Source organism: Bos indicus, chromosome 15, assembly GCF_029378745.1.
Source record: "Bos indicus isolate NIAB-ARS_2022 breed Sahiwal x Tharparkar chromosome 15, NIAB-ARS_B.indTharparkar_mat_pri_1.0, whole genome shotgun sequence".
In the NCBI taxonomy this organism is placed as follows: domain Eukaryota; kingdom Metazoa; phylum Chordata; class Mammalia; order Artiodactyla; family Bovidae; genus Bos; species Bos indicus.
This window is the reverse complement of record NC_091774.1, coordinates 83446947-83471468: the sequence shown is the minus strand read 5'-3', so window position 1 is coordinate 83471468 and position 24522 is coordinate 83446947. Positions and strand designations below refer to the sequence as shown.

At 45.9% G+C, this 24522-nt stretch overlaps 1 long non-coding RNA gene across 1 annotated transcript in view; it reads right to left on the bottom strand.

The window, feature by feature from the left end:
• Positions 1-20430: 20430 nt before the first annotated feature.
• The window catches only part of LOC109569296 (uncharacterized), a 68101-nt gene continuing 64009 nt past the window's right edge, over positions 20431-24522 (bottom strand). The window contains exon 5 of the long non-coding RNA XR_011560602.1: positions 20431-24274. This is a non-coding gene — a long non-coding RNA (uncharacterized lncRNA). The remainder of the gene's footprint in view (positions 24275-24522) is intronic.

The window sequence follows — 24522 nt, the reverse complement described above, 5'->3', positions numbered from 1 at the left end:
TGAAACCTTTAAGTCGTGGTAAAATATATGTTATGTAATATTTATCATTTTAAGCCTGTGTCAGTGTACAATTCAGTGACACTGAATACACTCACGATGTTGTATAACCATCGCCTCTATCTCTACCCAGAACTTTTCATCATCCCCAGCAAAAGTTCTACTTAATAAACTAAAACTCCCCACAATCTCCTCCCAGCTCCCAGCAACCTCAATCCTACTTTGTCTGTATGACTTTCCCCATTCTTGGTGTCTCATATAAGTGGAATCATACACTATTTGTCCTTCTGTGTCTGGCTTACTCCACTAAACATAATGTTTTCAAGGTCCATCCATGTAGTAGCTTATGCCAAAATCACGTTCCTCTTCAAGGTTGAATAATACTCCTCTGTGTGTGTATATGCCCGTTGTGTTTATCCACTCATCTGTTCACAGACACTTGGATTGTTTCACCTTCTCGCTATTGTGAATAACTCTGTGATGAACATTGGTGGAGAAACAGCTGTTCAGGTCAGCAGTGGGATATTAACCACAGCACACCAAGGTTGCTACCGTTTAGTCCCTAAGTCACGTTTGGCGCCCCAGTGGACTGTACGCCGCCAGGCTCCTCTGTCCATGGGATTTCCCAGGCAAGAATACTGGAGTGGGTTGCCATTCCCTTCTCCGGGGGATATTTCCCACCCAGGGATCGAACCCGCGTCTCCTGCATTGGCAGGTGGATTTTTTACCCCTGAGCCACCAGGGAAGCACAGGATACCATTCCCAGAGCACAAACCTCTCTACTCTCTCAATCCCTTGCCTGGTTGTCAAGAGCACAAGCTCATCTGTCAATGACCAGTGGAATGATCTGGAGCAAAGTGCTGAAGTTTCTGCTTCAAAATTTCTTCATCTATGAAGATAGCAATAGGACACAGCACTTAGGATTGTTCTGAAAAGGAAGTGTGTCTGATCCCTAGGAAATTCTCCGTAACTGTGAGCAAACGCCGTTAACACGACTGTCCTTCCCCCTTGTAAGCCCGCCTCGATGCCCCCGGCTCTCCCAGAGACGTCTCCTTTCAGCTTCCCTCCCTGCTCCAGCCGACCAAGACCGCTGGCCCAGCTCTTCCATCAGTCTTTTGCCGATGCTTTCACTTCTTGACCTTCTGCCAATCCTGTTACCTTCTGTAATACCCAGCATCTTCATTCCAAGCTGACCATGACTACAGGAAATCACAAAATTCTGCTGACTGGTGCCACAGCAGAGGTAAAAAGGCATTATGAACCCTAGTACTGTCCCCAGGCTTCTGAGTCAGCTGTTCCCTCTGGTCCCCATGATGACTAGAGCAAGTTTCCCTGGTCTCCTTAAGACCTCTCTTCTGCTCTCTCCTCTCTCACCACAGTAATGACCCAGCCTCCAACTTCACTGAAAAAAAAGTAAATAAATAACAGAAGCTACTTGGAGGCAACTTTTCAGCATCCTCACCAGCTCCAGACCCAGAACACTCTCTGCCCAGCCCTAGAGCCACAGCAGGTTTCCACACGCCTTCCCAGACGTGTCCCCTCTCCTCTGCAAAAGCGGCCGTCTTAGCCCCTGTGCTCCCTCTGGGATCTTGCACAAGTCAGTCCCTCTGTCTTTGATGTCTCCCTTTGATCCCCTCTACAGCAACGTTACCTCCCATGGTCAAAAGGAAAAGAAGCCCCTTAATCTTACATCATCCTCTCAGGCCTCCCGGTCTCCTTTCCACATCAGCCATCTCCCATTCGTCCTGTAGCACAGATGCTTTCATCTTACACCCAGAGACCCTCCAACAAAGGCCTCCAGTGGCTTCCAAACTGCTCGATCCAAGAGCAGTTCAACTGGGTTGTTCTCTGGGACACTAGTCCACCATCTTCTTGCTCAGCTGGTTTTCTGAATAAAGTCTCCATCCATGCCCAAACAGCTCGTCACTTGACTTTTCAGTGAATAGTTTGAGCTTGGACTGAGTAACAATAAGTGCCCTTAATCCTGCCCTCGCGTCTATAAATGGTCGCCAAATTAAACACCAAGTTCTGTCCGTATGAGTAGCACAGAGAACATTTAAATAGACGATTGTTGAATGTATAAAAGGAAAGAGCCTTATTATTTTATTTTAGAATCTCTTCACCCAGTTTTCTTTCTGCTGCTGCTGATCAGCTGGAAAGAATTTCAGGGCAAGTTTACACGGTATCCAAAACAACACAGGCCAACTATACACCCCCCATGTCATACCTGCTGTAGAAGCAGAGCTCGGCCTGCTTCCAGCGACTGACCACCTCACGTGCCCCAGAATGGGGGTGCGGGCACACTTGGCACCCTGCCTTACACCAAAACTAGCAGAGTCACCTGACTGGCCCTGCTCTCCCCACCAGGAATGTGTCTTTGCCTGTTTCTGCTGTGCAGATGCCTGCAGATACATCACAGCTTTTAAGAATACGAAAATGAGGTAAGGACGTTGCTGTTTTCCCTAAACAGAATAATGCAACCTTAATATTCTTGTTGACTTGCGATTTTTTTCTTTTGAATATATGTTGTGTTTTTTATTCTGGTAGGCCAGCCCTTTTAAAGTCTGGCTCCCTGCTTGCTTTGCAAGTTTTTCTTCCCTTTTCTAAAGGCTTCTGCTCTGTGCTGTCATCTGTTGAGCACAGCCCTATGTGGGGTAAAAAGGTTGGAAAGTGAAAGTCACTCAGTCGTGTCCGACTCTTTTTGACCCCATGGACTATACAGTCCATGGAATTCTCCAGGCCAGAATACTGGAGTGGGTAGTCTTCCCCTTCTCCAGGGGATCTTCCTGACCCAGGGATCGAACCCAGGTCGCCCGCACTGCAGGCAGATTCTTCACCAGCTGAGCCACCAGGGAAGCCCAAGAACACTGGAGTTGGTCGCCTATCCCTTCTCCAGGGGATCTTCCTAACCCAGGAATGGAACCAAGGTATCCTGCATTGCAGGCGGATTCTTTACCAACTGAGCTATCAGGGAGGCCCAGGATTCAAGTTCTCTGCCAAGAGGAGGTGATCAGTCTCCAATTCTCAGCTCAGGCGGAGGTCCTTTGACCAAAGAGGGTTGGAAGATGGGTGGAATTGTGGTCAGGAATTTTTCACCTGGAAGTTCCTAAGGCTCTTGCTCCTTGAGAATTTTAATTCCTTTTCTGGAAGTAGCTTTGGAGCACACACCAGCCTGCCTCTGTCTCCATGCACAGCAAGTAAACACACCCACAACACTCTCTACCCCAAATGTTTAATCTTTGTGAATTAGACACCAAGCGGAGCCATCAAGCACCAGAACGAGAACTGTTAGCTGTAACCAGGGATCTCACCACACCCTTCATGATGCGCTTGCCTCTGTGTTTGCTTGTGTGTCTCTGAACCCTCCATGGACCTCAAGCTCCATGAGGCCAGGGACTGGCTGGGTTCCATTCTTCACTGAGGCCCAGGACCCAGCCCACTGTCAGGCAACCATGTACCTCTGTACTGACATGAATACTGCAGAGTTACCACGCTTCTATCAGTGCCAGCGACTGCTACCCAGGACTCTGGAAGTAGAGATAACAATCTTCAATTTAGAACTCTGATGCTGAAAAAGCTCTCCTTTCTAGAAAGAAAGTCAGCAATTTTCAATAAAATCTATGCATTGAATCACTGCTCTCACACTGAAGGATCTGTCCTGAGGCACAGTCTGGAATATGGAGCCAAATACAGAAAGATACGTGCAGTGTGCTTGGACAATAATGCTTATAAGGAAACAGCAAATACTCACCCAAAGGTGACATTCTGGTCGTTTGAGGTATATTCATGCCATGGACTGTGGTATTATTGACATTAAAGTTGTTGTAATTATAAGGTTTAATAAAGTGAGAAAGTGCATATTATGTTAAATTGAGGAAAAGGGCTTCCGCGCGGCATTAGTGATAAAGAACCTGCCTGCCGATGCAGGAGACATGAGAGAAGGGTTCGATCCCAGGGTCGGGAAGATCCCCTGGAGGAGGCATGGCAACCTACTCCAGCATCCTTGCCTGGAGAATCCCATGGACGGAGGAGCCTGGCGGGCTACAGTCCATGGGGTCACAGGGAGCCGGACATGACTGAGTGACTGAGCACGCACGCATGCAGATGAAGGAAATGAAGAGGCAACATTGCCTTCGGAGCGTAACACCCGTATGCCACCAGTCTCAACAGGAAACCATGAATCCTCAGTGGAGTCTTAAGAGAAAAACGGAAGATGACTATTTTCTTCACGCTTTTCTTCATTTTTCAAACTTTCTGTGAAGAATTTGCATTTATTTTTAAAGTATAAAAATGTTATTGATTTTTAAAATTTCCATTTGGGAGAAAGGCAACTGAAATTACTTAACACACCCCTAGTCATACGACCGATAATTGTCAGAGCCGAGATTAACACCTAAGTGTGGCCGCTAAGTCTGCACGCTTCTCAATGCTGTTGCCCAGGACTGTGCTAAATCTAGCTAGCGTTTACTTATGTGCTCCTTCATTTCCAGACACACCACACTTTTGACCTGGGCTGAGTTTGTTGTTAGGTGGGTACCCTTCCTTCCTTCTTCCCTTTCTTTTCCTTCCCTTCCCTCTCTTCCTACTTTCTTTCCCTCTTCTTTTTTTCTTTCCTCTCATCTCTCTCTCTTTTTTAATTTCCTTTCACCCCTGTCCTTAGAATAATGCTACTGAGACTGACCATGTGAAGGACTTTTTAAAAATTTTTTTATTGAAGGATAATTACATTACAGAATTGTGTTGTTTTCCGTCACACCTCAGCAAGAATCTGCCGTGGGTGACATAGATCCCTCCCACCTGAACCTCCCTCCCAGCCCCGTCCCCATCCCGCCCCTACTCTTATCTCTTTCTAAAGTTAACCCTTTAGATTGAGCTCATCATGCTGGCCTATCGAGATCTTGTGGAGAATTACAATTCTTTATTCCAGTAAATAATCAATTTCTCCCCATTGTCAGCTAGAAATTGAATGAACATGCTCCCTAAAGTTATAACTGGGTATTGGACCATAGTTTAAGGAAGCTACAACCCTCAGTCATATAGCCCTTAATATCCCTCAAAATTTACTTCAGAATATCAGTCAGTTTTCAAATCAGTTTAAAAATACAAGGCTCACTGTGTAGAATGTCTTTGGAGCTCTTAAAAACTGCAGTGAACATTGTGATAAACAATTGCATAGCCTTTACAATAGATGTTCAGCTTGCCGGGAATAAAGACTCACCTGAGTTCTCAATGCAGTCTGCACACGCTCACCCAGACACGCACACCTATCTCTTACTGAACACATGTATGCCATCCTACTCGTCCACAGGGCTACATAATTCATGTTTCCCTGTTTGCCTTAGCTGCTAGGAAGCCCGCAACTAAATTTTATACTCAGTTGCTCAGCATTTCTCAGCCCCAATATCTTCATGTATATCTAACTTCTACCTTTTATGCTGTGCAGATTTTCATCTTATTGAAGCTAGGCTTCTCTTATGGGGCTTCCCTGGTGGCTCAGATGGTAAAGAATCTACCTACCACGAAGGAGACCTATGTTTGATTCCTGGATCGGGACAATCCCCTGGAGAAGGGAATGGCTAACCCACTCCAGTATTCCTGCTTGGAGAATCCATGGACAGAGGGGCCTGGCAGGCTACAGTCAAGGGCTTTATTGTAAGACACTGGGTTTTTAGGGGATAAATATTTTATACAAATAAGAATTATCCTTGCCTTTTGTGTCGTCATCCACGGCACTGAGGAGCGAACGAGAAATCCCTCTTCTCTCCACTTTCAAATTTACTTGTCCTCTGGGGTCTGCTCAGTGAGACAGAAACAGTAGTACTATAAGCTTCGGTTGTAGCTAGATGTTCTTGTCCGCTGTCTGCTTTATTCTGCCCTTGCCTCTGCACAATTCCTTGCTACTTGAAGGCTGGATCAGGAAACGCCTGGATCAGGTCTCATCACACTCAGGGGCTATAAACCCTCAGTGACGTTGCACCCTCTTTGATGAGTTCTTTTGAGAAGGAAATGGCAACCCACTCCAGTATTCTTGCCTGGAGAATCCCATGGACAGAGGAGCCTGGCCGGCTAAAGTCCACGGGGTCGCAGAGTCGGACACGTCTGAGCGAGTTCACGTCACTTTGTGACACCAGCGCTGCCTCCCAAGACTTGGTGCTCTTCACATGCAGAGCTTCACATGCAGAGATCTTCCTTCTCCGTGAACACACGGGCGCATCCTCTACCTCCTCGCCTCACAGACTGTAACTCGTACGACTGTTCATGCATTCAGTCATCTGACAAGGATGTATTGAGGCTTGTAGGCTTTGCGAATGTAACTTGAAAACCTGAGTAGATCACACTCTGTTTTCTGGGTGTCCCAACAAAGCATGCAGACCTCCTACAAGGGAGAGCAGACAACTCTCTCCCACCCCTCTCAGACAGCCTAGGAAACGGGTCACATTTCTAGGGAGGAACAGACTTTCCTTCTTGCATGCTCAGCAGTGGAGTGTCTTTTGAAGACTTGCCTGTGCTTAGTAGGTAAAGTGAAAGTGTTAGTCGCTCAGTCGTGTCCGACTCTTTGTGACCCCAGGGACTGTATCAGCCCGCCATGGGATTCTCCAGGCAGGAACACTGGAGTGGGGAGCCCTGTTGCGTATTTGACATCAATAGTGTCGCTGCATTAGCTCCGGGAGGGTCAACTACCGTTCCAGTTCATTTGCAACTCCACACGGGAGGCCCCGCACAGGATGAGAAAAGCCCGAGGTCAGTAGGGTTGGTTGGCCCATCCGCATGGTCTAGACCACGCAGCAACTCAGTCAGCCTGGCCTTCCCCACCCTCTGTACCTTCTTTCTCGAGAGCTGGCAGCCACGGCCTTCCCTGAGGCTGGGTGAAGCACAAGCTAGAATCCTGCTCCTAATGGCTTGGAAACCACTAAGACTGCCTCTCTGAGAAACCGTCCGGAGCGAGAGAAGCTCCCATCTAGACACCATCAATCCTTCCCGCTGCTTCTCCTCAGGGTAATCACGTGGGACTTCAGGACCTGTGGGAACAGAACCCTGGGTTCCTTCTCTACTCTCACTCTTTCTGATCTCATTTCTGGAGATCTTCCTGCCAATTTTGGTTCAACCAAGCCCCAAGAGGCTAACCCACCTTTTAACTTGACCATCCCCTGTAGGTCAATGTTTGAACACAAACAGGAATTGTTTAGGGACATGATATTCTAAATTGGTTTAATTGCTGCTAGACTTAGCTCTATTTTAATTATTGCCTAGATTTTTATTCTCCCATGTCGAGGTAGTTTAGGCAGACATACAGTTTTAACATATCCAGTTCAGTTCAGTTCAGTTCAGTCGCTCAGTCATGTCCGACTCTTTTCGACCCCATGAGTCGCAGCACGCCAGGCCTCCCTGTCCATCACCAACTCCCAGAGTTCATTCAGACTCACGTCCATCGAGCCAGTGATGCCATCCAGCCATCTCATCTCCTGTCGTGCCCTTCTCCTCCTGCCCTCAATCTTTCCCAGCATCAGTCTTTTCCAATGAGTCAACTCTTCTCATGAGGTGGCCAAAGTACTGGAGTTTCAGCTTCAGCATCATTCCTTCCAAAGAAATCCCAGGGCTGATCTCCTTCAGAATGGACAGAATGGATCTCCTTGCAGTCCAAGGGACTCTCAAGAGTCTTCTCCAACACCACAGTTCAAAAGCATCAATTCTTTGGCACTCAGCTTTCTTCACAATCCAACTCTCACATCCATACGTGACCACTGGAAAAACCATAGCCTTGAGTAGATGGACCTTTGTTGGCAAAGTAATATCTCTGCTTTTCAATATGCTGTCTAGGTTGGTCATAGCTTTTCTTCCAAGGAGTAAGCGTCTTTTAATTTCATGGCTGCAGTCACCATCTGCAGTGATTTTGGAGCCCCCCAAAATAAAGTCTGACACTGTTTCCATTGTTTCCCCATCTATTTGCCATGAAGTGATGGGACCAGATGCCATGATCTTCGTTTTCTGAATGTTGAGCTTTAAGCCAACTTTTTCACTCTCCACTTTAACTTTCATCAAGAGGCTTTTTAGTTCCTCTTCACTTTCTGCCATAAGGGTGGTGTCATCTGCATATCTGAGGTTATCGATATTTCTCCCGGCAATCTTGATTCCAGCTTATGCTTCTTCCAGCCCAGCATTTCAGATGATGTACTCTGCATATAAGTTAAATAAGCAGGGTGACAATATACAGCCTTGACGTACTCCTTTTCCTATTTGGAACCAGTCTGTTGTTCCATGTCCAGTTCTACCTGTTGCTTCCTGACCTGCATACAAATTTCTCAAGGTGGGCAGGTCAGGTGGTCTGGTATTCCCATGTCTTCCAGAATTTTCCACATTTTGTTGTGATCCACACAGTCAAAGGCTTTGGTATAGTCAATAAAGCAGAAATAGATGTTTTTCTGGAACTCTCTTGCTTTTTTGATGATCCAGCAGATGTTGGCAATTTAATCACTGGTTCCTCTGCCTTTTCTAAAACCAGCTTGAACATCTGGAAGTTCATGGTTCACATATTGCTGAAGCCTGGCTTGGAGAATTTTGAGCATTACTTTACTAGAGTGTGAGATGAGTGCAATTGTGCGGTAGTTTGAGCATTCTTTGGCATTGCCTTTCTTTGGGATTGGAATGAAAACTGGCATTTTCCAGTCCTGTGGCCACTGCTGAGTTTTCCAAATTTGCTGGCATATTGGGTGCAACACTTTCACAGCATCATCTTTCAGAATTTGAAATAGCTCAACTGGAATTCCATCACCTCCACTAGCTTTGTTTGTAGTGATGCTTTCTAAGGCCCACTTGACTTCACATTCCAGGATGTCTGGCTCTAGGTGAGTGATCACACCATTGTGATTATCTGGGTCATGAAGATCTTTTTTGTATAGTTCTGTGTATTCTTGCCACCTCTTCTTAATATCTTCTGCTTCTATTAGGTCCATACCATTTCTGTCCTTTATCGAGCCCATCTTTGCATGGAATGTTCCCTTGGTATCTCTAATTTTCTTGAAGAGATCTCTAGTCTTTCCCATTCTGTTGTTTTCCTCTATTTCTTTGCATTGATCACTGAGGAAGGCTTTCTTATCTCTTCTTGCTATTCTTTGGAACTCTGCATTCAGATGCTTGTATCTTTCCTTTTCTCCTTTGCTTTTCACTTCTCTTCTTTTCAAAGATATTTGTAAGGCCTCCCCAGACAGCCATTTTGCTTTTTTGCATTTCTTTTCCATGGGGATGGTCTTGATCCCTGTCTCCTGTATAATGTCACGAACCTCAGTCCATAGTTCATCAGGCACTCTATCTATCAGATCTAGGCCCTTAAATCTATTTCTCACTTCCACTGTATAATCATAAGGGATTTGATTTAGGTCATACCTGAATGGTCTAGTGGTTTTCCCTACTTTCTTCAGTTTCAGTCTGAGTTTGGTAATAAGGAGTTCATGATCTGAACCACAGTCAGCTCCTGGTCTTGTTTTTGTTGACTGTATAGAGCTTGTCCATCTTTGGCTGCAAAGAATATAATCAATCTGATTTCGGTGTTGACCATCTGGTGATGTCCATGTGTGGAGTCTTCTCTTGTGTTTTTGGAAGCGAGTGTTTGCTATGACCAGTGCATTTTCTTGGCAAAACTCTATTAGTCTTTGCCCTGCTTCATTCCGTATTCCAAGGCCAGACTTGCCTGTTACTCCAGGTGTTCCTTGACTTCCTACTTTTGCATTCCAGTCCCCTATAATGAAAAGGACATCTTTTTGGTGTTAGTTCTAAAAGGTCTTGTAGGTCTTCATAGAACCGTTCAGTTTCAGCTTCTTCAACGTTACTGGTTGGGGCATAGACTTGGATTACTGTGATATTGAATGGTTTGCCTTGGAAATGAACAGAGATCATTCTGTTGTTTTTGAGATTGCATCCAAGTACTGCATTTCAGAATCTTTTGTTGACTATGATGGCTACTCCATTTCTTCTAAGGGATTCCTGCCTGCAGTAGTAGATATAATGGTCATCTGAGTTAAATTCACCCGTTCCAGTCCATTTGAGTTCGCTGATTCCTAGAATGTCGACGTTCACTCTTGCCATCTCCTGTTTGACCACTTCCAATTTGTCTTGATTCATGGACCTGACATTCCAGGTTCCTATGCAATATTGCTCTTTACAGCATCGGACCTTGCTTCTATCACCAGTCACATCCACAGCTGGGTATTGTTTTTGCTTTGGCTCCATCCCTTCATTCTTTCTGGAGTTATGTCTCCACTGATCTCCAGTAGCATATTGGGCACCTACTGACGTGGGGAGTTCCTCTTTCAGTATCCTATCATTCTGCCTTTTTACACTGTTCATGGGGTTCTCAAGGCAGGAATACTGAAGTGGTTTGCCATTCCCTTCTCCAGTGGACCACATTCTTTCAGACCTCTCCACCATGACCTGCCTGTCTTGGGTGGCCCCACAGGGCATGGCTTAGTTTCATTGAGTTAGACAAGGCTGCGGTCCTAGTGTGATTAGATTGACTAGTTTTCTGTGAGTATGGTTTCAGTGTGTCTGCAGTCTGATGCTCTCTTGCAACACCTACCGTCTTACTTGGGTTTCTCTTACCTTGGACATATCCAAGTAGGGGTTAATTTTGTGAACCTAGACAACTGAACTGAGACAGACTGTAAGGAGCCTTCAAAACTCAACCAAGTGTCACCTGCTCAATGAAGCCTTTTTTTGATATACATTAATACCCTCCCCTTCCCTCCTCCAAAAAGAAAGACTCATGCCTGCTTCATGCTCTGTGGTGGCTGTGCCCACCTCAATTATAGCACTTATCTCTCCATATTCTATTTATACAGGGCTTCCCTGGTGGCTCAGTGGTAAAGAATCTGCCTACCCATGCAGGAGACCTGGGTTCAATCCCTGGGTCTGGAAGATCCCCTGGAGAAGGGAATGGCAAGCCACTCCAGTACTCTTGCCTGGGAAATGCCGTGGGCAGAGGAGCCTGGCGGGCTACAGTCCACGGGGTCACAAAGGGTCAGACACGACTGAGCAACTGAACAAAAACAGCATAGTGTTTACATACTCGTTTTTTGACTTCTACTAGGATAGGTCCTCAGTGGGACCGAGTAATTCAAGTCGATTGCACTTTATCACCTGGAGTGGAACTAAGCAGCTAACAGAGGTCTTGTGTTCATTGTTTGCAGAATATACAGTGCTGGGCATTCCTTTATTTACTCACCAAATATCATCTAACATCCTATCGCACTCCCTATAATCGACGTGCTTTGTAACAGTGGCCACTAGTGACTTTGGCCGAGGCCATTATAAACTGTAGAAACAACATTTTTTTTCAAACTTCAGCCATACACAAACAATGTTCATGATTTATGTTTTATTTGAGCTATCAGGATTATTTACTTAAGGTTTTTCTGAAAGTGTTGTTGAAATGAAGTCTTATGTGAGAGAGAGAGAAAACACTTGGCAGGAGTTTGTCAAAACAATCCTGAAAGAAAAACGGAAAACAATTCCAGAGAAACAATCCGCCAGCCGTGAAAGTCTGATTGGTCTAACTGTGTGCATCCTGAGCAGGAACTCACGTTAGCAAGTATCAGGAGTCCACTCAGGGAAGAACAAACAAAACCATTCTGCTTCTCTAGAGCAGAGGTTGCAAGCTGCTGACCCACAGGCTGCAAAGAGCCGGTGAATGGCTTTTCAGATGGTTGTGTTCAGCAGTTTTGGTACACTGCTCAACGCTTCAGAATGCGGCACTGCAGAGCAGCCAGCTGCCAGACTCCAGCTGGAACTCAACTTATTTGAAGTCCAGACCCTTTCCACTGCAGCCAGAGTCACAGTCATCTCTGAGTGACACTTTGGGCCATTTTTGGCAATCTATTTTTAAATTCCAGCCGCATAAGGTATCTTTAACCTTTCTTCTCTAAGTTCTCCATTTTGCCTCCCACTTCCATTTCTCTCCCTCTCTCCATTTCTTTGTCTTCCTTTCTCTCTTTTTTTTACCCCCTGGTCACCTATGCTGAATTTAATGTGCCTATATCTTATAGGCACTAAGTAATTACTCATTCTTTTTTTTTTTTAATGAGATTATTAAAATGCAATTTATTTCTAATTGTCAATAAAATCTTAAAATACAATTTATGCATATAAAGAAATACATAAAAAGGGTAATGTCTTATTTCATCTATATCATTAAATTCTTGGACTTTCTTCTATTTTAAGGACAAAAATCACAAAGTAAGCAACATTTTAAAAATTAATCAGCTCTCATCATTTGTTCTCCCTTCAATGATACTGAATACAAAATTAGAAACATCCTGGTTCTCAAAAGGATTTATTACCCAGTTATTAGTGTGATTTACTTTCTTAAATGATATGAATAATCCAAACTACCCTTTTGCTTAATGTTTGGAAATTTTTATAGCATGCCAACTGGGTAACTGAACTTTAAGGAGAAGGTAGGAAAAAAGAATCAACATGAGTCTTCAACATCAGGCTCGCTGCTGCTGCTAAGTTGCTTCAGTCATGTCCGACTCTGTGCAACCCCATAGACGGCAGCCCACCAGGCTCCCCTGTCCCTGGGATTCTCCAGGCAAGAACACTGGAGTGGGTTGCCATTTTCTTATCCATAATTACTCATTCTTTAAAAGTTGCAGGGAGAAAAATCTACTGACTCTGAAACCATGCCCCATAGAAGCTGGTGACTAACATCAATTCCTGTTGTTGTTGTTTCGTTGCTAAGTCGTGTCCGATTCTTTTGACCCCATGGTCTGCAGCACGCCAGGCTTCCCTGTCCGGCACTGTCTCCCAGAGTTTGCTCAACCTCGTGTCCATTGAGTCAGTGATGCCATCCAACCGTCTCATCCTTTTCACCCCCTTCTCCTTTTGTCTTCAATCTTTCCCAGCATCAGGGTCTTTTCCAATGAACTGGCTCTTAGCATCAGGTGGCCAAAGTATTGGAGCTTCAGCTTCAGCATCAGCCTTCCAATGAGTATTCAGGGTTGATTTCCTTTAGGATTAACCTGTTTGATCTCCTTGCAGTCCAAGGGAGTCTCAAGAATTTTCTGCAACACCACAAAAGCATAAATTCTTCAGTGCTCAGCCCTCTTTATGATTCAACTCATACATCCATATGTGACTAGTTGAAAAACTATAACTTTGACTATTTGGACCTTTGTCAGTAAAGTCTCTGCTTTTTAATATGCTGTCTAGATTTGTCATAGCTTTCCTTCCAAGGAGCAGGTGTCTTTTAATTTCATGGCTGCAGTCACCATCTGCAGTGATTTTGGAGCCCAGAAAAATAAAGTCTGTCCCTGTTTCCCCTTTCTCCCCTTCAATTTCCCATGAAGTGATGGGACCAGATGCCATGATCTTTGTTTTCTGAATGCTGAGTTTTAAGCTAGCTTTTTCACTCTCCTCTTCCACCCTCATCAAGAGGCTCTTTAGTTCTTCACTTTCTGCCATAAGGGTGGAGTCATCTGCATATCTGAGATTATTGATATTTCTCCCGACAATCTTGATTCCAGCTTGTGCTTCTTCCAGCCCAGCGTTTCTCATGATGTACTCTGCGTATAAGTTAAATAAGCAGGGTGACAATATACAGCCTTGACGTACTCCTTTCCCGATTTGGAACCAGTCTGTTGTTCCACGTCCAGTTTGAACTATTGCTTCTTGACCTGCATATAGATTTCTCTGGAGGCAGGTCAGGTGGTCTGGTATTCCTCTTTCAGAATTTTCCAGTTTGTTTTAATTCACACAGTCAAAGAGATGCAGGGTCAATCCCAGGAAGATCCCCTGGAGAAAGACGTGGCAACTCACTCCAGCAGTCTTGCCTGGAGGATCCCAAGGACAGAGTAGCCCAGCAGGCTACAGGCCATAGGGTTGCACAGAGTCAGACATGACTGAAGCGACTTAGCACGGCACGGCACACAGGGGCCGAGGGTCTGGGTCGGTAGCACTACTGTGACAGAGAAGAGAAACCCGACTCTAGACTGGATCTTCTGCTTCAGCTGTAACCTTTGTGCTCTGTTGCCTGCGCTTAGTCACACTGGCTCTGCCCCTCTGTGAAAGAATGTCACCTATAGCCTGAAATACACGTCGTGGCCCATTCTGCACTCTGCCTCCCAGACTTGACCTTGAAAGGAAGGTTTAACGCTTTCCATTCATTTAGAGATAAAAAGTTGCAGAATAGAGCACAGCATTTGTCTTGGAGGGTTGCAGGAACACTGTAACTAGACCCACATGGGCAGCAGCAGGAACGAAGGACGATCACAGCGCCTCTAAGGTCCGGCCAGCACTAAGAGCAGCGGCCCCTCCCCTCTCATCAAAGAAGCCCGGCTTCTACCTCAGGCAAGATGGTTCTTCGGGACGCTAGTCCACTATCTTCTGAGCCCACTGGTCTGAATAAGGTTGTTAATCCTGGCCCTGACACCGTGTGTCTCAACCCACTGGCCTGTCCGGCAGCAGGCAGAACAAGCCTGGAGTCTGGACTCGATAATACTTACTATCAAGGAAGAGCCGATATGGCCATCCAGAGGCAAGACTCGAACAAACTTCAAAAACAATGAAAGCTGCTCAGTTGGCAGTGACTGAGGGCTCAAAAGAACGAGGGCACGGCTTACTCTGTCCTTTCACGTCATGATCTCATGTGACTGTCGTCCCAAGCCCTCGCTGCAAGGCGTGCTGTTAGCGTCATGAAGTGAAGGAAAGATTAGGCTCACGTTTGCGTCTTGAGCCTGGGACTAAGAAGCGTATGTGCCTGTATGAGCAAATACAGGAGCGCCAGAAAACAGAGAGAGAACAAGCACCTTCTTCTGCTTCAGGGGGCCTTACAGACTTTTTAAAGAGGCGATACCGAAACATATGAAACTCAATTGCATAAAAAGAAGTGTGATTTTGTGAAAATAAAAAGATCACTGTCAGATAGTCTGGCCACAGATTTTTAACGACCAGGGAATTTTTGCAGAAACGGATGCTTGTGGCTGGCCTCTTATTGTGTAAGCGAATATTGAAATGCCCGTGTCTGAGTAAATAGTAACAACTTTTTTGGCGGGTTATTACATTCAGTAGTTACACCTGAGACACTTATGAAGTCTTCTAATTGTTTTGAAATCTTGTCTTCAATCTGCTCTTCTTTAGAAGCAAAGGAGCATTCTCCAGCACCGTGAGCTTTATTTTCACTTTCCATATCAGAGTCAATTACTAAGATATTGTTTTTATCATCTTTTTGTTGGTCTAATATTCACATCGTCTGACTCAGAACTATATTCTGAAGAACTATCATATTCTGGGATGCTAGTACACATGTTGCTCAAACAGTCACAGAAAGTATCTGCATAAAATTCACTGAAAAACTCTTCTTCGCTCAAAATTTCGTGATGCATCATTTTTGAAAATTTTACAATAATTAACTTGAATTTATACTACATACGACGTTGGAACAGAAACTTAACAGAGCAAAATGTGAATGATAATGACAATCCAAAACAGTATAATGAACCCTTTGATCAATTTTAAACAGCTTCACACAATAATGTTAATTGTACCTTTCTAAAAGTGTATCACGACATCTCTGGTCAACATGGGTAATACGTCTCTTGAGAGAGTAGCACTGAAACATACACATTACCGTATGTAAAACACATAGCCAGTGGGGATTTGCTCTACAACACAGGAAGCTCAGCGTGGTACCCTGTGACAGCTGAGACAGCTGTGATGCGGTGGGGAGGGGCAGGGGACAGGTGTAGACCTCCGGCTGATTCACACACCTTGGTGTGTGGCAGAAGCCAACTCAATATGTAAAGCAAACATCCTCCAATTAAAAATAAATTTTAAATAAAAGAAATGACAAAAGAGAAAATGATGAGCAAGTGATGGGATCAAAATAAAAAGGAATTTCAAACGTAAAAAATAAAATAATATATTAAGGCCGCGGAAACTGAACAAGGAAAAAAGCCAAGGCTGTCTGATGTGTGAATCCATTGGGCCTGCATGCCTTCAGGGATAAAGGCCGTTGAAATAGGTAACAGGATGGCGTCTCCGGTATCAATGGCGGTCATCCTCTTATCCATCCGTGCGTCCTTTCTTCGCAGACATTCCCGTACTGGTCGTATTTTAAACACTGTGATGAGAGAGGAGGCTGGTTATGTGGGCAGAGACTGGTCCATGGCCCAGCACTGGGATCTGATAGGAAGTGGGTGGCTGAGTACTGATCAGCATTTCACAGGTGACTCAGCCCTCTCTCCACTCCCTCTTTCTTTCCTTTTGAGCCTCCTGTCCTTCAGATCATGTCCCTACCTCCGACTTGGGGAATATTTCTTCTAAGAAGGACTATTTCTGGCTCCAAGAATCAGCACGTTCTTGCCATAAGTGTTCTTACTGCCTGAGTCACCTCTTGATTCCTTATGCTTTAGATCCAGGGGTTCAGCAGTGGTAAGAAAAAGGTGTAGACCACAGACCCCGCCAGGCCGTCTTCTTGCGGAGGAGCTGGCGCTGGGGCGAAGGTAGGTAAGGAGCCGAACTGCAGGAGAGCCACGGTGAGGTGGGAGGGGCAGGTGGAGAAGGCCCTGCGCTCTCCCTGGGCTGACTCCATCCTCATGGCTGGCCGTGAGAGAGGATCAGAAGGAAGGGGAGGGGAGGGTTAGGGAGAGGATCAGGAGGAAGGGGAGGCTGCAGCGGCCACGCCAAGGGCACAGAGGCGGCCTGGTGCCCGCGGGCGTCCGCACAGGCCGGGCGCGTGACGGCAGGCGTGTCACAGAAGAAGTGGTAGATGTCGTCGTGGCTGCAGAATGGAGGGAGGCAGATCAAGGTGGTCAAAGGCAACGCCAGCAGGAACCCCAGCCCTAGAGACCCCAAAGCATCTGCTCACAGAGCCGCCAACTCAGCACGAGGCGTAACACAGGGGTGACACATGGCCATGTGCCTGTCCTAAGCGCTGGCGGCCAGCAAGACACAGTCAGACCCCCGAGAAGGATGAAAAAGCACATCCGGGATCCGCAGCCAGGGAGAGACAAGGGCGTCCTCCCCGTGGGAAGGGTGCCGGCCAGGGTCAGGGGGGCAACGCCGGGGGAGTGGGCGATCTCCAGCAAGGGCAGGCCGCGCAGGAAGAAGCACATCGGGGTATGCAGCGAGGGGTCTCGCCAGACCCTGAGCCCGACGGCGCCCCGTCCGACGAGGCTTCGTAAGTACAGCCGCAAGGAGGCCGCGACGATGGGAGCCCCCACCGGGTCTGTTGAGAAGGGGCGGCAGGGGAAGGGGGCCGCTCCCGCCGGTGCTCCTCCGTTAGCCCTGCGATGGGGGAGGAGGTCACGGGCAGGGCACCCCCTGCGTCCTCGGGCCTGGCGCAGGCGCAGCGGCGCTGGCAGCAGTTCGCAGTCGCCGAGTCCTTACCCTTACTGCTTCCTCTGGAGTTCGGTTGACTGGTCTCGCCTCCCCTACCGTCAACCTGCTAGCTGTGTGACCCTGGGAAGCTACACACGTCAGCGTTGTCCTTTCACACTTGGGAAGGTGTGACACACACCTTGGAGAGGTGGTGTCTGAAAGTGTCACGCCCCACGCCAGCCGGGCGTAGACCACCTCTCAAGGAGGTTTCCTTTCTATTCCAGCATTTCCCCTTGACCTCCATTCCTCCTTTTTCTTTCTTAAAGCAGACCTGTCTGACCACGCTCATGCCTCTCCGTTACTCTGATTGTCCAGTCACGCCCAGGACACCTTAAAAGTACATATTCGTACAAAGAGCATGCCGTTCTCATAGCAAGCCTAGAAGGCCGGCAACACAGGTGTTTCCTTTACCTGTTTTACAGAGGTGGCAGCTGGAAGCCAGAGACGTTAAACAGCTCACACTGCTGTCTCCCCCATTCCCCAAATCCACAGTTTCGGTATTGTGTTTTGTTTTTTCTTTAAACTTTCAACAATCCAGTTTTGTTCTGTTTTATTTCATCAAATACTAACCCTACTCTTGTTTCACCTTCTTTCTCATATCCATCTTCATTTGCATTATTATCAAGCCCACCCGAAATAGGGCTTTCATCCCCTTATGTATGGCTCACCCTCCACCAACCCAACTTAGCATAATTTTAGATTAAGTTCCCCTAAACACTTTTTAAGACATGTTCCTCTACTCTGATCCCAAACTTAAAATGCAAAGGAACCTCGGGAGTCCCCTGGCAGTCCAGAGGTTAAGACTGTGCTTCCACTGCAAGGGGCACGGCTTTGATCCCTGATGGGGGTGCTATGGTCTCACATGCTTCAGTGCTGCAGTCCAAAAAAAAAAAAAAGGAAAGGAACCTTGATTTTATTAGTCAATTATACCTCAATAAAACCAAAGAAAAAAATAAAAAAGAAATTTCTTATTCTTTTGATATCACATACAATTACCACAAAATATTTTTATAAGTGAAATTAGCACAACTTCCCTGGGGTATAATGCCAGGAAGCTCCTCAGTGCCCAAATCCACAGGCACATCCTGCCCACCACGCCTTTGTTCTAAGCCATCCAGGCCTTATGCACATGACCCTTAGCTCCTCAGTGCCCAAATCCACAGGCGCATCCTGCCCACCACGCCTTTGTTCTAAGCCATCCAGGCCTTATGCACATGACCCTTAGCTCCTCAGTGCCCAAATCCACAGGCGCATCCTGCCCACCACGCCTTTGTTCTAAGCCATCCAGGCCTTATGCACACGGCCCTTAAATTGTGTCGAGTTTTAATTTGCTGCAAAATAGACTTGCATGTGCACACAAACTTTGTCTTGTATTTATGGATTACCTTTTCAGTGTTATTCAAATGGCTGAAGGCAGTAGTTCTAAATGGAGAAGTCTTTGCACTAATCTTCTTGGGGGATTCTCAGAGAGGCCGGGCCATGCCCCAAACACTCCTGCTAAATAGAGGGGGGTGGGACCAAAATATCCGCAAATTAAACACTCCGCCACCTTTTTTTTTTTTTTTTTGGTGTAACAAGTGAACCAAGTTTTAACATTGTGTTTTCTTTTGCTTTAGTTGTTAACAATGATCCCCAATACAGGCAGTGTCTTAAAGAAATGAGTATTACCAAACTCAGTGATGGAGAGGTAAAAGGCGCAACACTTTAGGAAAATAATATTTCAGAAGTTTGCAAGCTGAGTAATGCATGCATAAGTGTTCATATACTAGCCTCTTAATTTGTGTAGGTGTGAAATTTTCCAAATACAAATTAGCATTTGACTTTAGTTATCATGCTTTGGAGTTTAAAATTAGAAATTAATCTTAAGAATGATAATGACAACAGCAACAGAAAGCTTTATATACAGGGAAAAAATCACAGCATCCTTTTAATAGGGATTCATGAAACCAACCTCATATAGAAGGCTAGATTCAGTTGATGAAATACTATGCAATTGTTTAAAATTATATTTATAAATACAATGTAATAACATGAAAATAGTTGTGATATAATACTAAACAGAAAATGAGGTTTAAAAAATTGCAATCACCACACTGTAGAAAGAATACACACTTTGAGTGATGAGCCTGAAAAGTGTTTTTCCTGTTCCGTATGTTCTAATATTCTTTACTAAACATCAACATTCTGAGCATGCTACTTAATTGCAAACTTTAGCGTGACAAAGGGAGTAACAAGCAGTGTTGTCCTCAAACTGCAGAGTACAGTGTTTTGCAAAATTACAGAAATTAAGAAAATATATGTCTAGTCACAACTGATGACTTTATTTTCAACAATAAACGTGTCATTCCTGAACGCACAGTTAGTCCGTCATTCAGATAGCATCATCAATCACCCCTGGAATGGAGTTGAAGGAAGTTTGCTTTCCCAGCCAGCCCGCTTTCCCAGAATGCCCACAGCAGACCAGTCCCTGTGCGTCAGCTCTTACCGCCACATCTGATCCAAAGTCATCCTGGCTAGAACCACCAGGCCCCTCGGAGGGAAATGCTGATTGGGAAGCTTGAAATGGGCTCTTTCTCACTCGATACATAGTCAACACATTCCTTTCATTCTACACTACTTACTTGAGTTACTTGTGTGTGGGTCTGTCTCCCCGGCTACACAACACACTGCCAGTGTCTCTGAGGCAGCGTCTGTATTGTTTGCCTTTACACACGTACTCACATGTGATTTGCATATAGTAAATGCAACGCTGGTTTTTTGGCAATTCGATTTTTAAAAAATAATTAAGCCAAAGCAACAAAGCCAAGTATCTTGAGTCACAGCAGGGGAAACTGGAAAAATAAAAATAAAAATAAAATACTAGCTAACGTGTATGAACTGTTGCTGGGTGCTCACTGCTTTAAAAATAATAGAAACTAACATTTACTGGGTGTCAGGGACGATTCCAGGCACTATATGCCAATTAATGAGTTTACTCCTGATAATAAACTTGTGAGGTAGGAACCATTATTGTCTTCATTTTACAGACAAGAAAACTGAAGCACAGGCTCCAGCCGTGGCCAAGAAACTGCCGGCTGCGCATGCTTGCACCGCTCCGTGTCGGCCTGCCGGCTCGTCCGCATGCTGCGCACACTTACACCGCTCCGTGTCCGCTTGCCGTCTCATCCGCATGCTGCGCACACTTACACCGCTCCGTGTCCGCTTGCCGTCTCGTCCCCATGCTGCGCACACTTACACCGCTCCATGTCGGCTTGCCGTCACGTCCCCGTGTTTGTTTCCCTTGCAGATTTTTTTGGATTTGGGGCAGAATACTGATTTGCCGGGGACCAGCCCCGGCTGATACAGGGTATTCGAAGGAGAGACGGCGTAGGCGAAGCTCAGGAAACAACTGCTTAATTAAACGTTAATTAAGGATATAAAGAGTAATAAAATGAGGATAGCTCAGTGAGGAAATTCAGTGGAGAAAAGGGGCTGAATAATTCAGCCAGAAGGTAAGAGAAAGAACGACATGGTGAGACCAAGTTTCGGTAAACAAGGCCCGCACTTTATTTTCCAAAGTAGTTTTTATACCTTAAGTTATGCATAGAGGATAATGGGGGAAGGGGTAGAGTCAGGCAGCAAGCCAGGCTTTCTTCCTGCAAACTCATATGCAAAAGCTTAGGTGATTTGCATCATCTTCTGGCCCGGAGGCCTGTTAACATTTTAAGACCTTTCCTTCAGAAAACTTATTTTTCTCTAAAGGTGATTGGTCAGGAGCCACCCTCCAAAAGCATTAGATAAAGTTGCATTCCTACAGCGCAAAGGTGTGGTGGGCTATAACAAGAAAAAGAATTAACTCAAGGGTCCCAGGTTACAAACATTAAAGCTACTACTTACACCAATTATATTAATCAATACACTGCCAGGGACACAGCAGGTAAGGGATATGGAAACTTAGCAGCAAACATTGGCCCAGCAAGTGAAAAATCCCTTCACCAATACAATTTCTAATCAATCTTTTAACTACTCAAAAGAATCTGTGTTTAGACAGTTTAGAACATCTCCTGCCTCTCACAGTTGGGAGGCTCTGAACAATCACATGTGGCCGGAAAAACCTATTCAGGCAGGCTAGAGGATTTCCAAAGGAGTTTGTAGGTTAAACACTGTCACACCCAGGAATTATTAACTGGAGCTGTAAACTAACTTTTTTCAGAGAGGTAGTGGGGGACAGCCCCCCGTAAAGTCAGAGGTGTAGGTGAAAGCACAAAGCAGAAAGTAGGCAGACTCTGGTTTTCGGGGTATATGCTCGAGAATTTCCAGGGGGACTCCTGAAGCTCGATCCCGCCTTTGCATATGCCGAGCCTCCTTCCTCATGACCTTTGTCATGGGCGGGGTTCCTCACACTGGCTCCCGGCAGTGAAAGAATTCCAGTTGAGCTATTCCAGATCCTGAAAAGCGCTGCACTCAATATGCAATGTGCCGGCTCCCGGCACTGATTTGCTATATTCCATCTATAGGAGACAGTGCATTATCTCCTGTTTGGAAAAGTTTTTTTTTAAAAATTGAAGCTTTTTCGGGAAAGACTCCCGTCCTGCCTGTGCTTGGGGTTCCAAATAACTTGATTCGGGGAGAGAAGAGGAGCCTCACCCACCGTCTTTGCGGTTCACACCATGCTTTACGTGCTTAGGCGCACTGTCTCCCGTAGACGGAACGCAGCAAATCGTTCCTGTGGTTAACACAATGCTTTGGGGTCCTTCATTTGATTCGGTAAAGGAATACACTACTTTTGGACGATTTGAAAATATTGTTCGGGCGCAACATTTAACCCTGGAACTGTACCTTAAAAACCAGCAGAGTAATAGAATGTTCTGTTGCCCGGGTGCCAACTGAACATCTATCTTAAGCTTTACTTATTTGCTTGCTCGCTTCTGTATTTACTCCTGGCTGTGCCGGGTCTCGGTTGCTCCGCGCGCTTCTGCTTCTCCCGAGTCGAGAGGCCCGGCTGCGCCCCGTGCCCTCTGGTCATGCAGCAGCGGCTCCAGGGAGTTCGGCTTCAGCAGCTGTCGCTCCCAGGCTCTAGACCGCAGCCGCGGTAGCCGCGGCCCACGGCCTTGGTTGCTCCGCAGCAGGTGAGATCTCCTCGGACCAGGGCGCGAACCCACATCTCCCGCATTGGCAGATTCTTTACCACCGGACCACCAGGGAGAGGTGTAAGGAATTCCAGAGGACACTTAAGGGTAGACGTGTCTGTTACGATGGCATAGGTGATCTGGGTAGCCCAGAGACCCCTTCAGGTTTCCTATGAGATGCGAATCTGTCATGATGATGCGAAGACACTGGCCTGTCCACCATTCTCAAGTCAGCAGTGAATTTTCTAACACATGGAAAGCAGACGCTCACCAGAGTCTCGGTGTCTTAATAAAGAAATCCATGTCTGTTTCTAATTATTCATGAACTATAATAAAGATGACTACACTAAAAAAATAGGCTCTTAATCTTTCTACTGCTGGGAATTAACTCTAAAGAAGCAAGTCAAAGGAACGGAAAAGATATTCACATAAAGCTATTTCTAGTACTAATATTTCTGTACCTAAAAGAAAGAAGCAAATCGTGCCACCCACGGGGAACAAAATCCTCTAATTGTTCAAGAATCATTAAATCACGTGGTGTATGAACTCAGTGCCTTAAAACGCCTTCACTAGGAAAAGAATCAAGAAACGATGAAAGGTGGAAAGCGTGAATAGAGGTAAGTCAGCTTAAAAGTAAGCAAAGAAAGACTCCCCTCGTGGTCCAGTGGTTAAGAGTCTTCCAGCCAAGCCAGGGGACACGGGTTCTGTGCCTGGTCCAGGAAGATCCCACGTGCCACAGGGCAACTAAGCCTGTGCACCCCAACGACTTTGGGGCTCTAGGGCCCACGGGCTGCAGCTGCTGAAGCTCGCACACTTCAGAGCCCACGAGAAGACCCTGGGCCACAGCTAGAGAGCAGCCAGCCCCGCTCACCGCAACCAGAGCACACCTGAGAGCACCAGCGAAGACCCGGTGTGGCCAAAAAGTTAATAATTTTTAATAAAATAAAATATTTTAAAAAATAAGCAAAGAAGGCTGAACCCTCTACCCAGCACACACACGCAGTGTGAAACATCTTTGTAACCGGACCAGAGGCTTGAGAGCCAATTTGTTGTCATTGTTGGTCGCTCGGTCGTGTCTGACTCTTTGCAACCCCATGGACTTGTAGCCCGCCAGGCGGCTCTGTCCCTGGGATTTCCCAGACGAGAATACCGGAGTGAGTTGCTGTCTCCTTCTCCAGGGGATCTTCCTGGCTCAGGGATCGAACCCACGCCTCTTATGTCTCCTGTATTGGCAGGCTGGTTCTTTACAACCAGCACCAGCTGGGAAGCCCTTAAGAGCCCGTCAGTAGTTATAAACGTGCTGTGAGGAGAAATGAGGAACTTTGCCTGTTTTCTATAAATTCGTGGTACATTTAATTGTCTAACCTTAAAACATAATAAGAAAAAAGAAAAGAAAGTGAAAGTCTTTGTTGCTCAGTCGTGTCTGACCCTTTGTGACCCCATGGGCTGGAGGGAACCCATCATCAAAGAGGCTTTTTCCCAAACAAAAGCCAAACCTTACCTCAGGCTTGTTGAAAATCCTCAGGAGGCTTAGTTAGCAGTGGGATCTTTAAGCGTTTCTTGCCCTGAGAGCTTGGGAAACGTGACTTATCATCTGGGGACCAGAGAGAAGAACTGCCGGAGTCTCCTGAGGGACGCTAGACCCTGGAGTCAACTGTGTCAGCTCTTCTTTCACAGGAATCCCGCCAAGGTCATCTCACGTCTCTGTACTGAGTACTGCGATGCGCTCCTGACACTGAGGTAGCGAGTGGAAACAGTGGCAAACAAGACAGACAAGTCCTAGGCTTGAGGAAGCTTACAACCTAGTGAGAAAGAATGGACGGCAAATTAGAAAGTAAATGAATTGAGGTGATGATAAGTGAAAAATAAAGCAGAGGAATGGGGGTTGGAGGGGGCAACTTTAGCTAAGGGAGTAGAGGATGACCTTTCTATGAAAATGATTGTTAAACAGAGTTCTGAAACACAGAAGTTAAAACATGCCGATGCAAGATTATTGTTATGTTCTATACCATATGACCCAACAATCCCACTCCTGGGCATAGACCCAGAG